General features: G+C 36.8%; 1 long non-coding RNA gene across 1 annotated transcript; it reads right to left on the bottom strand.

The window, feature by feature from the left end:
* Positions 1 to 723, bottom strand: LOC309707522. Its single transcript, XR_014277000.1, has 3 exons — positions 665 to 723; positions 185 to 376; positions 1 to 82 (listed from the first exon to the last, which is right to left on the bottom strand). It is a non-coding gene; the product is annotated as an uncharacterized lncRNA (long non-coding RNA).
* Between the last annotated feature and the right edge of the window lie 254 nt (positions 724 to 977).

Below are 977 nucleotides of genomic sequence, written 5' to 3'. Positions count from 1 at the left end.
CATGCATGCTCGTGTGTGTGTAGCTATATTTGTGTGTCTTTATTGGCAGTCATTTTCCTTTCCCATCGGCAACACCGTCTGCCTGCAAAGACAAATGAAGAGAGGAGATTCTTAGTATTTGTTACAGTAACTCATTTCATCTGATATTTCATTTCTTGCTGGCTGTGTTACTCTGTTAACTTACATTCACTGGCACACCATCATTGCTGGACTGAGGCTCTTTAATGGCTTCAGAAATCTCCAACTTCCTAGTTTCATCTTTTTCCACCAGTGGTGGTTTATTGCTTTTCACAGGGTCCTCAGGAATTGGAGTACTCGCTCTTCTATCCATTTTCTTCTTCTTGTGAGGAGCCCACTTGACTAAGGACTTGCAATACTGTGTTGAAAGAGAAATTATTTTAAAAAATACATAAAATATAAACAAAAACATTAAATGCAGTTCAGATGTTTGGTGCACATAGCATGGCATGTTTCCAAAGACGCACTGCATACAGAGGACATCAGCACAATGTTGGAAGCATTAGTGATGTATATTACATAACTGGAATGTCCAGGGACAGGGATGAAAATTATGGAAGTTTAGCTATTTGTATTGTATCATTGGAAGGACTAAGGATTAGGATCATAACAAAAGGAAAGAATTAGTGGTTAGGATTGCACTTACCTTGAAACAAATCTTTGCCAGTCTGCTGTACTCTTATCACAGTCTGACGTTATTGCTCCTCCCCCCAAAGTTCATGATGAGTCAGATCCTTCAGCCAATCACACGATCTAATTTGCCAACATAGTTGATGGTACCAGTACTTGGAATGGAAGATGAGTCGTTTGGAATCTTTTCTATAATTAAAATAAACTAAATGTAATCAAATTAAATTAAAATAATATAATAACAGCTTTTGGGAATCTTGTTAGTGCAACATTTAACTCATTTGAAATCACAGTTTGTTAAAGTGATCTTTGATTCTCAAAATTCTTGC

This window comes from Aulonocara stuartgranti (genome assembly GCF_965226115.1).
Source record: "Aulonocara stuartgranti genome assembly, chromosome: 5".
NCBI classification, from domain to species: Eukaryota; Metazoa; Chordata; class Actinopteri; order Cichliformes; family Cichlidae; genus Aulonocara; species Aulonocara stuartgranti.
The sequence above is the reverse complement of the archived record's forward strand: the minus strand, read 5'-3'. Positions and strand labels throughout refer to the sequence as shown.